The sequence below is a fragment of the Dioscorea cayenensis genome, chromosome 21, assembly GCF_009730915.1.
Source record: "Dioscorea cayenensis subsp. rotundata cultivar TDr96_F1 chromosome 21, TDr96_F1_v2_PseudoChromosome.rev07_lg8_w22 25.fasta, whole genome shotgun sequence".
Taxonomy (NCBI): domain Eukaryota; kingdom Viridiplantae; phylum Streptophyta; class Magnoliopsida; order Dioscoreales; family Dioscoreaceae; genus Dioscorea; species Dioscorea cayenensis.
Genome location: NC_052491.1, coordinates 4,037,920 through 4,051,331, shown reverse-complemented (window position 1 = coordinate 4,051,331; position 13,412 = coordinate 4,037,920). Strand labels below are relative to the sequence as shown.

The following is a 13,412-nucleotide window of genomic DNA, read 5'->3' as shown; positions in this document are numbered from 1 at the left end:
GTTGCTCCTACCCACCTCACTCGAAAATCAAGCTCAAGACGTTTGCCGGGCATGGATTTGATAAAATCATCATCATATATCCCCAAGTACTTGGCAAAGTCCAAATGATGCATAGTGCGCTTCCTTCCAAAAGCTTGAAAACGGATGGTGACAATCTTCTTATTCCGCACGGATCCTCCATCCTGTCGCGCCTCAAATGTACTCAAGACCTCCAAGGTTAATTGATGGAAGGTTGGCTCGTTAATGTCAAAGAGTTTATCCCAACAATTGCGTGAGAGCCAATCCCGTACTTGACTTGCAAACCCAAGGTTGTCCACAAGTTCCCAATCAAGATAGCACAAAGTCCCGAATGGTTTTGTCTTCAATCTATCATATCTCTCTCGATGGTGGGACAATTTGAAGACGGGTTCATCGGGTGTAGAGGATGGTTCGGTAGTTCTTGGGCGCTTGGAGGCGAGCCTTTTAGTGTTAGGCATCCCTACAATGAAGAAAAACTTTGATCAAGCTCAAAGGGAGACAAGATAACTCATAATAACATGGTAGAGATAGAGGAGACTAATGAAAAATTGGGTTTTTGGGACCATACGGCCGTATGGGGGCCGTATGGTCACTATTCACACGGCAAGAGTCTCCCCTATAATCATGGAATCGAAAAATTTGTACATAAATTTGAATGAAAATTCATTCACAACATTCACATCATCCAAACCAAGCAAATTGCTAAAGAAATTCCATGCAAAAGTCTCAAGAATGCCCAAAAAATGGAAAGAATAAAACTAGGGCATTGAAAAAGCATACCGACGAAACCTTGAGAAAACAAGCTTTAAACTCGGGTAAGATCACTAGATCGAAGTCTCCAATGGATCGGAAGAAGTTTTTGGAAGAAAAATGAAGAGATTCGGCCAAGAATCGAGAGAGAAAGGAGAGGAAATTTCGGTGGAGTTGAAGAGAAATGAGAGGTGGAAGAGAGAGAGAGGATGAGAGGCTTTTAAAGGGGGAGCCCCGCCACCATCACGGCCCCCCATACTCGGGCCGTATGGGGGGCCCTCGAGTGGGCAGCTCCCTCGGCCGAGATCTCCGACCAACTTGACGGCCCCCATACGGGGTCAGATGGGGGCCGTCTAGTGAGCACGAGCCATCTGGTTCGGCTCTGTGGTCAGCTTAGACGGCCTCCATACTACCCAGTATGGCCGTAAACTTTTAAAGGCCAATCAAATCCATGAAACCCTGCCTCCAATGATGTAAAAAATGAAAAAGACAGCTTGACGACTTCTACAAAAACGACTGAAATGAATAAAACGACGATCTAGTGCATGAATTAACACCTAAAAAATGAGTTTCTCAAGAAGTTGCACAAATATACCACAATTAAAATGATGAGAGCAATGTGCCAAGTGTATGAGCATGAACTTATTCAAAAACAAACAAGTCAAAGAAATACGAAAAATTGAAAATGAACTAAGAACTAAAAAAATACGGAAAAATGCAAACAATTGCCCCTCGAATGCTTGGGTTGCCTCCCAAGAAGCGCTTTTGTTTAACGTCACGAGCCCTCGACGTATCTTGTTCCCTTACCTCATGGGGGTTCAAACAATTTGAAGCCACCCCCGGTTTCCCTTGTAGTGTTGCTTCTTCCCGGTAGATTGAATGACAACATTGAAAATACCTCGAATTGTTCATGAGTGGAGAGGGGTGAAAAATTTACCTTTCCTCCTTGAGATGTGGGAGGATGAAGCTTGTTACCTTTCTTTTTTCTCCCATGGATCTCCCTCCACATTTTCTTCATAAATGATTCTTTTTTTTCTTTTTCTTTAGCATTAGTACAGGATACCCTCTCTTTTGGTGGCTTCAAATTGTGAATTGGAGGATGACGATGAGGTTCTTCTTCTTCTTCGTTCTCCAACTCCCCCAAATATTCATCCAAAGGATTTAAAGAGAGCACCTCCTGCACACAATCAGAAATCAACCTATCAGTTTCATCAACGAAATAAAGTGTGTCATCATGATCTAAAGAATGTTTCATGGCAGCTGGCAAAGTGTACACCACTTCCTCTTCTCCGACTCTTAACGTCAACTTCCCTCCTTTCAAGTCAATTAAGGCACCCGAGGTGCTGAGGAATGGTCGGCCAAGAATTAGTGGTATCTCCACATCTTCATCTATGTCCATGATGACAAAGTCCACCGGAAAAACAAATTTATCCACTCGCACAATCACATCTTCGACAATCCCACGAGGTTTTCTTGTTGATCGATCTGCCAACTGTAAGGTCATCCTCGTGGGCCTTAATTCATCCAAGCCAAGTTTCAAATACATGGTGTAGGGCATGACGTTTATGCTAGCCCCCGAGTCCGCTAGAGCATTTTCTTGGATTCCACCTTCAAGCAAGCACGGGATAATGAAGCTTCCCGGATCTTTCAACTTTTGTGGGAGCTTCTTTTCGAGAATGGCCGAGCACTCCCCGTAAGTGCAACTCGTGCCCTCTTCCTCCAACTTTCTCTTGTTCGTGAGGAGCTCTTTTAGAAAACTTGGCATATTTTTGGCATTTGGGTCAACGCTTCAACTATCTGGGATGTTCAAATGGAGTTGTTTGAAGATGCTCATGAATTTTTCTCAAGTGAACATCCTCCTTCTCATGCTTCAATCTGGTTGGATAAGGGATTGGAGGCTTATACTGGATGATTTTGTTGGTCCTTGTTGTTGGAACTTGTCATTTATGCCCGCATTTTTTTGTCTTCACTGCTTTTCTTCAACTAGCTTGGGGTCTTCCCCGGAGGCTACCCCCACTTTTTCTTGACACTTGGGTCAACTCTCGACCCTTGTCTCCACTTGTTTCCCGCTTCTAAGAGCAATGGCCTTTAAGTGCTTCCTTGGATTTTCTTCCGTGTTACTCGGAAGACACCCTAGGGGACGCTCGTAACTTGCCTTCGTGAGTTCCCCCTACTCGATACTCAAGTGACTTCACCGAAGCTTGGAGGTTTCTCAAAAATAGAACCTATCTCACTAAACCTGCTCAGGGCGTCTGAGTGAGTTGAGCATTCACCTTGCCAAATTGTGCATCCATGCTACTAGTTAGATTATTGAACCTCATCATTGGTACTCGAGCATGAACTTGGCAAGGATCTCTTCAGTGGAAAAACTTCTTCTCAAACGGCCGGTTGTTGAAATTGAGATCCTTGAGGTGGTGCACCTCTTTGTTGTTGTTGGCCTTGGTTCCATGAAAAAAATTTGGGTGGTTCTTCCAACCCGGATTGTAAGTTGAACTATATGGGTTCCCTTGATTGCGCTGCCCCCAATGTAGTCCACATTCTCAACGGATGCAACTGATGAGCTAGCAATCGGACATTGGGCCGCACCGCGCCCACCACCGCAAGTACTACAACTTAGCACCGATTCGGCCTTGAACCATCGCCCATAAGAAGATCAATCTTTCGAGTCAACACGTCAACCTTTGCGGCTAAGGCATTATCACTACTTACTTCATAAAGCCCAGCAGTCTTTTGGGAAGATCCCCTTGAGGCCCAATGTGATTCATTGCTTGCCATTGACTCAAGTAATTGCTCGGCCTCATCGGGGTACTTGTTGCTAAGGGAACCGCCTCACCGTGGCATCAATGAGTTGGCGAGTAGCATAATTTAGCCCATTGTAAATGATTTGTACTCGCATCCATGAAGCAAAAACCATGGTGGGGGCACCTTCTAAGGAGATCCTTGAATCTCTCATAAGCTTCAAACAATGTTTCGGACTCCCCTTGTTTAAAGGCTGAAATTTCTTGCCTCAACTTCGCCGCTTTGCTTGGCGGAAAAATATCTTCCAAGGAACTTCTCCACCATGTCCTTCCATGTTTTTAATAGATCCCGGAGACAATGAGGTAAGCCAACGATAAGCTCCATCTCTCAAACTCGAATGGAAATAGTCTCAAACGGATAGCATCGTCCGACACCCCATTGATCTTGAATGTAGAGCAAATTTGGAGGAACCGGGAAAGGTGGTCATGCACATCCTCATGGGCAAGACCATTGAATTGGACTGAATTTTTGGATCATGCCGATTGTACTTGCTTTTAATTTCAAAGTTGTTGGATGCCACTGACGGTGCTTGAACACTGAACTCATCACCCGTGAATTGGGGTCTCTCATATTCGGATAAAGTACGTCGTTCTTCGGCCATGATTGTAGACACTCTATCCTCAATTTCGATGTTCTGTGTACCCGACCCTTCACCAACTTCTCTCAATCTCCGATGCAAAGTTCTTTCAATTTCACTATCCGGTGTAATCAATGTCGATGGATTTGAGCGTGTCATGCACAGTACCTTGTAAAACCAAGAAAAATTGATAGAAAGTTAAGATCAAGGAAAAAGAAAAACAACAAATGAGTAAAGAATGAAATGGCTAGAGTAATAATCTAAAAAGTTTCCTAGAATTCCTTAATGGTCCCCGCAACGGCGCCTAAAAACTTGATCGCTTCCCCGCAAGTGTACGGGATCGCCAGTAATACCTCGTGCAAAGACACGAGGATCGTATTCCACGGGGCTAAGGATCTCCTATTACTCCTTCTCGAGCTATTATCTCAGCCTAAGATCTTAAGTGATGGATTTACTCTACTAAATACAAATAAAACTAAACACAAGATTTGCTAGCAAATTAGAGAGAACAAGCAATAAGCAAGCAAGAGAATCAATGAAGTGCAAAGGCCTATGGATGTGGATCCCCTTGAGGGGTTATCATGCAACATGGATGATGATTTAAAGATGCAAGGGTAAATTGGACCATGAGATTCCAAGATTAGAACAACCCCAATTTCTCGGGCGATTGAACCCTAATCCCATACGAACATAGATAGGAATTTCTTCCAAATCTACATTCCTACGATTGCATTAAGTACAAGGAAATCTCGCTTAGGAATAAACCTACTCTTCTTCGGATTAAACCTACATGGAGGGCTACCAAACACCCGATTTCTCGCGTGATGATACAAGTATCCCCTTCTAATCCATTCATGACCTAATACATGCTAGCAAGTCACATCTACATGCATCATTCATAAAAAGAGCTACGGATTTCTCCTTGGTGTAACACTTAGCATGAAAAACAATGGATTAGATCTCAAACATACCCAAGCATAGAATTAACAAGTAATCATCCAAAAATACATGATAAAACCCCCCAAGGTTCACCAACACCCGTGGCCTTGGGGGTCTAGTGTGTCATCATCTCATAACAAAGCATACGATCAAGCAAAACATGAAACAAAGGCATAGTATGACACTCCCTAGATGAAATGGTGAAGGATGAGGCGAGAATATGCCGAATGACGCTTCCCCCCGCCAAAGGAATGCCGAATGACGCTTCCTCTAGCCGCGGTTCTCCTTCCTTCAAATCGTGATCGATCTCCCCTTTGAATGATGTTGCCTTCTTGCCTTGAGAGCCTTGGACCTTGGGCTTGAATGATCTTCTAGCTTTCTTGCCCTTCTTCTCCTCCCCAAGGTCGCCCAAAATCTCCCAAATGATCTCCCAAAAAGTCGGCCAGCAAAAAGTCCTTTAATCAGCCCTAAAAGTGAGTATATATACCCCCCGAGGCATACGGGCCGTATAGGGGGTCGTATGGGGGTCGATAGCACTCGAAACCCTAGATTCGCGTTCCATACGGGGTGCATACGGCCTCCATACGGCCCCCGTATATCTGGGTAGTATGGAAATCTGGACGTAACACCAAATCAATCCGTCACATACAGATCACGGCCCCCATACTCGGGTAGTATGGGGTAGTATGAAATTCTGCTTTTCTTCTCTTTTTGCCAAAATGATATCTTCTTGTTCTCCATGGCTTCCATATGCCCTACAAAGCAAATAATAGACGATTAAGCGTGAAACGGGCATCAAACCTCACAAAATACATGCAAAGTGCATACGATATATATATGAAAACACCTACATTTAGACACTTATCAAGTACTTGCTACATTGTTGCTACAGTGCTCTGCTACAGTCTTCGAGTTGAATCACTTGCTTCTTCAATGATATATATGTTGGTGGAGCTCTTGTTTTTATATGCATAAGACGGAATGCTCGAGTGTGACTGCCTTTGTGTCGCTCCAAATGGATATGCTCACTCGAATGCGAGGAGGTTGGCACACACTCTAGCATCTCACACCTGTCCTATGTCTTCGCGTTTGAACCTTAGCAAGATCTCCTCCAAAATATGTGCATTATGATCTACATTGGCCTATTTCCTTCATACTCAGCCTCACAACCATACCTTCATAAAAGTAACATAAAAACACACATATTAATGTAAAAACCTGAGAAAAGTAATGGTCAACATACGGAATGAACACTTCGCATTCATATCGCACAAGCACTTATCACTTGTCATCATGGGAATTGAGAACTTTGTCATGGGCACGGCCAATGTGTTTCGGCACTTGGCCATGTGAGCTTCACAAGCCGTTGGAACAACATTCCCAAGGACTTAGCTCTATCAACTGCATCATTAGGAGTCAGGGGAGTATTGTTTTGATTGCTTATCACACATTTAAATTTAATTGATATACATTATGAGTGAGCTTACATGAGTACATTGGGGCCAATGTACAACTTAAGTGTGGGGAGGAGTTTTATAGTGCACACATCTTTAATATTAGTTTTGATTGATATACATGCTCACATATCCAATGGTTGTGCACCTTAGTTGCAATGATTTTATTCGTGAGTTTATCAGAATTTTTAACATTGAATATCCTCATGCTCTAGTTTTTGCTTGAATTTCTAGGAATTTTTGCCCATTTAACACTTGTTCTACTTCTCACTCTTGAAACCCATTTGGAAACTCAAGTTTGATGTTAAAGGGACTAAGTATAGTTGTTTCTTTTGTTAATTAAAAAAAAAGGATCAAAATAGTTTTATTTCTTGTTTGTGCTTGTTGGATGGAAAGATCTACCACCTATGAAGTATGAAGCTACTCTCATTAGTCGGATACTAGTTATGCCCTAATGAGAGAAAGAGCTATCTCATAGGATGGGTGAAAGCTACCACTCCGGTAGAAAGAGTTACCACCTTGAAAGTGTGAAAGCCACCTTAGCGGCCGCTTTGGAAAGGGCTACCTTAGAGGATGTGTGAAGCTACTACACCAGCTTTGAAATCTTTTTGTTACTCTATGTAGATCAATAAGCCCCTTGTGCTTAGAATTTTAAGGAGTATAATGTGGGTTGTTCTGAGTGAGCTCAAGCACTTAAACGATTTTGGGTTTTGATAAGTGCTTGTGCGATAAGAATACAAAGTGTTCTTTCCTTATGTTGAACATTATTTTTCTCTGGTTTTAACGCTATGGGTGTATTTATGATATTTTTATGCAGGTAGGGTTGTGAGGCTGATTATGAGAGAAAGAAGCCAATGTGGTTCGTAATGCACTAATTTGGAGGAAATCTTGCTAAGATTCAAATGCGAAGACATAGGTTGGGTTCCAGATGTAGGAATGTGTGACAACCTCGCCGTACTGTAGTTAGGACACTATTTGGAGGGGCACAAGGTCAGTCACAATCAAGCATTCCGACTTGTGCATATAGAACAAGATCTCCACCAACATGTATGTTATTAAAGAAGTAAGGCGATCCACAATGTAAATTTGTGCACGTTTCCTCTACCTCGATGAAAGTATGGATTCGGGAGTATTTTCAGGCCGGTACTGTAGCAGGGTATTGTAGAAAACACTGTAGCAAAAATACCGCAGCAGCACTATTTAGAGCCGGCCAAGAAAACAAGAAAATAGAGAATCCACACGGGCGTGTGGAAATTTCACAGGCCCGTGTGAAAACTCCACAAGGGCACCCACATGGGCGTGTGGATTCCCGATTTCAGCCCTTTAAAACCCGATTTCAGCCCTGATTTCAGCATTCGTTTCTCCATCTTTTCCACAACTTGAAAGAGGGCGGTAGCTAGGGTTTTGAGAGGTATTAGCTAGAGCTTTAGAGAGGTTCTACGGCGAGGTTTATCCTAGGCTAGACAAAGGAACCTTTGCGACGAGTAGAGAAATCTCCACAAGACCATCGCCACGACTAATGAGGATGTTTTCTATAGACGCTTTGTTTTTTCATTCGATTTCATTAATTGTATCTAGCTCCATGGAGAGCTAAAACCCTAGTGGGTACTTGGGTATTTGTGAACCCTAGGATGTATTCGTTTCATTGAATCTTTTTATTATGCTTTTAATTAATTGATGTTTATTGTGAGTTCCAATCTTGGAGACTTGATTGTATGAATACTCTCCTAGAGTGACACTAGGGTTGAGAGTTCTTGTTGGTAACTCTTGTGAGTGAGTGACACACCGTGAGAGTTAGACAAAGCTAGATTCAAAAGGGTTGAGAGGGTGAGTCGAGAGGTAACATAGCATCCCCTTTCCTGTGTGATCTATCCTACCTCCATGTTCTAACAGTTTTTTCTGGCCATAGTCGAGTGAATGGGCTAAGGGATGACCTTCTGCTGGGGCTTAGTTTCGTGTGCAACGGTGTGAAGCGTTGAAGTTATTTTAGCACCTAGGGCTTAATTATGGTTAGGGATCTTCCACCTGAACCAAAGGGTTAGGTCTATACATAGGAATAGGGTTTATCACTTGGAGTCCCTAGAGCTCATTGCAATTCTATGCGAGTGCGAGATTGGGATGTTATTCAATCTCTCCTCCGTGACTTGTATAGAGTTAGGCATGGTTGACCTTAGATTTGGGATTATGTAATTAAGGATTTCCACGACTCATTGTTGCATCAATTAGGAAGTATAATATAGGGTTCTTGTACTTGAAACGATTGTTCTAGGCAGACCAATGTTCGGGTACCCCATCTTTATCGATTGCCTTACCTTCTCGTTTACTTGTACTCTCTATCTTATTGCTTTTATTTTTGTTATTTCATATTTTGTCACACTTATCACTATTCATCTTCCACATTAGTTAAGAAACAACTTAAGTGTCTTTATTCCCTACTCTCTGTGAATACGATAACTACTCATCTGGGATTATTACTTCGACACCCGTGCACTTGAGGTTTACAGGCATATACGGACATGTTCGGTTTGTTGTCCTTTTTGATTCAAGTTTTTAACTAGGGCATTGATTTTTCGTATTTAGTGTTGAATTTTCCTTACTTGTAGAATGCTCTCTTTGTATTCTTTGGTAAACCTAAGGCCAAGCACTTCCAATGTTTCCTTCATCTATGTATATAATGTTTTAATCTTTGCATGAGGACAAGCAAAAGCTTAAGTGTGGGGGAGTTTGATAAGTGCTTGTGCGATAAGAATACGAAGTGTTCTTTCCTTGTGTTGAGCATTACTTTTCTTGTATTTTAATGCTAATATGGATGTATTTATGTTACTTTCATGCAGGTACGGTTGTGAGGCCGATTATGAGAGAAAAAGCTAATATGGGTGGTAATGCACTAATTTGGAGGAAATCTTGCTAAGGTTCCAACACGAAGACATAGGTCGGGTTCCAGATACAGGAATGTGTGCCAACCACCTCGTACTCGAGTTAGCACAACTATTTGGAGGGACACAAAGGGTAGTCACATTCAAGCATTCCGACTTGTGCATATAGAACAAAATCTCCACCAACATGTCCATTATTAAAGAAACAAGGAGATCCACGACGTAAATGTGTGCCCGTTTGAATTACCTCAATGAAAGTATGGATTCGGGAGTATTTTCAGGGCGATAGTGTAGCAGGGCATTGTAGAAAACACTGTAGCAAAAATACCGCAGCAGCACTATTTACAGCCGGCCGAGAAAACAAGAAAATAGAGAATCCACATGGGAGTGTGGAAATTCCACACGCCCGTGTGAAAAATCCACAGGGGCACCCACATGGGCGTGTGGATTACCGATTCCAGCCCTTTAAAACCTGATTTCAGCCCCGATTTCAGCATTTTTTTCTCCATCTTTTCCACAACTTAAGAGAGGGTGGTGGCTAGGGTTTTGAGAGGTATTGGCTAGAGCTTTGGAGAGGTTCTACGGTTCTGACATCATGCGCCGTTTGGAAGAAGGTTAGTGGGAGAGCTTTCGTTAGCACCGATCCAGCGAGGTTTATCCTAGGCCAGACAAAGGGACCCATGCGACGAGTAGAGGACGCACCACAAGACCATCAACACGACTAACGAGGTGGTTTTCTATGGATGCTTTGTTTTTACATTCGATTTCATTGATTGTATCTAGCTCCATGGAGAGCTAAACCCCTAGTGGGTTCTTGGGTATTTGTGAACACTAGGATATATTCGTTTTATTGAATCTCTTTATTATGCTCTCAATTAATTGATTTTTATTGTGAGTTCCAATCTTGGATACTTGATTGTATGAGTATTCCCCTAGAGTGACACTAGGGTTGAGAGTTCTTGTTAGTAACTCTTGTGAGTGAGTGACACACCATGAGAGTTAGACAAAACTAGATTGGAGAGTGTTGAAAGGGTGAGTCGAGAGGTAGTGGAGCATCCCTTTTTCCCTCCAGTGTGATCTATCCTACCTCACATTCCAAGAGTTCTTTGCAGCCATAGTAGAGTGAATGGGCTAAGGGATGACCTTTCGCTGGGGCTTAGGTGTGAGTGCAACAGAGTGAAGCATTGAAGTGGTTTTAGCACCTAGGGCTTAATTGTGGTTCGGGATCTTCCACCTGGACCAAAGGGTTAGGTCTATACATAGGAATACGGTTTATCACTTGGAATCCTTAGAGCTCATTGCAATTCTATGCGAGTGCGAGGTTGAGAGGTTATTCAATCTCTTCTCCGGGACATGTATAGAGTTAGGCATGGTTGACCATAGATTTAGGATCATGTAATTAAGGATTTCCAAGACTCATTATTGCATAATTTAGGAAGTATAATATAGGGTTCTTGCACTTGAAACGATTGTCCTAGGCTGATCAATGTAGGGGTACCGCATCTTTATTGATTACCTTACCTTCTCCTTTACATGTGCTCTCTATCTTGTTACTTTTATTTTTTGTTATTTCATATTTTGTCATACTTATCACTATTTATCTTCCGGATAAGTTAAAAAATAACTTAAGTGTCTTTATTCGCTACTCTCTGTGGATACGATACCCACTCATCTGGGATTATTACTTCGACACCCGTGCACTTATGGTTTACATGCATATACGGACATGTCACACTCCCGAATCCACTTTTCATAATTAATTGAAAACATAATAAAGAGATTCAATGAAACGAATACATCCTAGGGTTCACAAATACCCAAGTACCCACTAGGGGTTTAGCTTTCCATGGAGCTAAGTACAATCAAAGAAATAGAATGTAAAAGCAATGAATCCATAGAAAAACAACCTCGATGGTCTTGTCGATGGTCTTGTGGAGAGTCCTCTACTCGTCGTCCAAGGATTCCCTCATCCGGTGTAGGATACGCCTCGACGGAAGCTCCCCTACCAACCTTCTTCCTAAGGAATGATGATGTCGGAGCCGTAGAACCTCTCCAAAACCCTAGCTAATACACCTCAAAACCCTAGCCGAAGCCCTCTCTCAAGTTGGTGAAAAGATGAATAAAAGAATGCTGAATTCGGGGCTAAATCGGCTTTAAATAGGGCTGGAATCGGGCGACTACACGGGCCTGTGGATCTTTCACACGCCCATGTGGAATTTCAACACGGGCGTGGATAATTTCCACACGCCCGTGTGGATTCTCATAATTCTTGTTTTCTCGGGCGGCTGTGAACAGTGCTCCACTATAGTATCCAGCCTGAATAGCTTCCCGAATCCATACTTTCATCGGGGTAACGCAAACGGGCACACGTTCACATCGTGGATCACTTGCTTCTTCAATGATAGACAAGTTGGTGGATCTCTTGTTCTATGAGCATTAGTCGGAATGTTCGAGTGTGACTGCCCTTATGCCCTTCCAAATGGATGTGCTAACGAGAATACGAGGAGGTTGGGACACACTCTAGCATCTCACACTCGACCTATGTCTTCGTGTTTGAACCTTAGCAAGGTTTCCTCCAAAATCGGTGCATTGTGTTCCACATTGGCTTCTTTCCTTTATACTCGGCCTCACAAACCCACCTGGATGAAAGTAACATAAAAACACACATATTAGTGTAAAAACCCGAGAAAAGTAATGCTCAACATAAGGAATGAACGCTTCGCATTCATATCGCACAAGCACTTATCAAACTCACCCACACTTAAGCTTTTGCTTGTCCTTAACCAAAAATTAAACATTTCTGTGCATCAATGAAGAAAATATTGAAAGTACTTGGCCTTAGGTTCACCAAAGTATACAAAGAGAGCATTCTACAAATAAGGAAAATTTCAACACTAAATATGAAAGATAAAAGCTCTAGCTAAAAACTTGAATCAAAAAGGACAACAAACTCAAAATCGTGTACATGTGTGAACTCACTCAAAACAACCCAAGGTATACTCCTCAAAGTTCTAAGTACAAGGGACTTATTTATCTACAAATGTGACAACAATTTCAAAGATGGTAGTAGCTTCAGACATCCTCTAAGGTAGCCCTTTCCAAAGCGGCCGCTAAGGTGGCTTTCACACTTTCGAGTTGGTAGCTCTTTCTACCAGAGTGGTAGCTTTCACTCATCCTATGAGATAGCTCCTTCTCTCACTAGGGCATAGCTAGTATTCGACTTATGAGAGTAGCTTCATACTACATAGGTGCTAGCTCTTTCCACCCAACTAGCACAAATAAACAATAAAACTATTTTGTTCATTCTTTTCATTTTTTTTTCAGAATTTAACACACAAAACAACTATAACTAGTCCCTTTAACATCGAACATGAGTTTCCAATAGAGTTTAAAGAGTGAGTATTGCACTGAGTGTAAATCGGGTTAAAATTCCTAGAAATTCAAGCAAGAACTAGAGCATGAAAACATTCAATGTTAAAATTTTCTCCTAAACTCAAGGATACAATCATTGTAACTAAGGTGAACCACCATTGGCTATGTGAGCATGTATATCAATCAAGAACAATAACAAGGATGTGTGCACTATGAAACTCCCCCCACACTTAAGTTGTACATTGTCCCCAATGTACACATGCAAGCTCAGTCATAATGTATATCAATGAAGAATATATGTGGGAGAAGCAATCAAAATAATACTCCCCTGACTCCTAGTGTCGCGTTTGATGGAGATAAATCCATGGGATTAATGTTCCGACGGGTTGTGAAGCTCACACGGCCAAGTGCCAAAGCACTTTGGCCGTGCCCATGACTAAGTCTCAATTCCCATGATGACAAGACCATCTGCACGCATACACGAGAGGGTTCAGTGAAGCTCAATAAAAACAAAATATCTCGAGTATATATAAAAGATAGACAATGAATACAACCCGAGATGCAAAATGAAAATAAACTGAGAAGGAGAGTCCTTTCTGAGTGAACAAGTCCAGAAATAAAATGCAT

At 42.1% G+C, this 13,412-nt stretch overlaps 1 non-coding gene across 1 annotated transcript; it reads left to right on the top strand.

The window, feature by feature from the left end:
* The first annotated feature begins 3,675 nt into the window (after positions 1-3,675).
* LOC120252647 lies at positions 3,676-3,782 on the top strand. Its single transcript, XR_005534104.1, has one exon. It is a non-coding gene; the product is annotated as a small nucleolar RNA R71 (small nucleolar RNA).
* The last annotated feature ends 9,630 nt before the right edge of the window (positions 3,783-13,412 follow it).